The following is a 342-nucleotide window of genomic DNA, read 5'->3' as shown; positions in this document are numbered from 1 at the left end:
TCCATCCATCCATCCATCCATCCATCCATCCATCCATCCATCCATCCATCCATCCATCCATCCATCCATCCATCCATCCATCCAGCCATCCATCCATCCATCTATCCATCCATCCATCCATCTATCCATCCATCCATTCATCCACTAATTCATCAGTTCACCCATACACCGAAACCCCCACTTATCCACTTATTAATCAATCCATCGATCCATCCACCCACCCACCGATCTATTCATCCATCCATTCATCCATCCATCAATTCATCCATTTATCTATTTCTGACTATCAATTTTTTTTATTTTGTTCCTATATCCGTATGTTTTTAAATGTGTAAATATAGT

The sequence above is a fragment of the Belonocnema kinseyi genome, chromosome 3 (assembly GCF_010883055.1).
Source record: "Belonocnema kinseyi isolate 2016_QV_RU_SX_M_011 chromosome 3, B_treatae_v1, whole genome shotgun sequence".
Lineage (NCBI taxonomy): Eukaryota > Metazoa > Arthropoda > Insecta > Hymenoptera > Cynipidae > Belonocnema > Belonocnema kinseyi.
Note: the sequence above shows the minus strand (reverse complement) of the source record.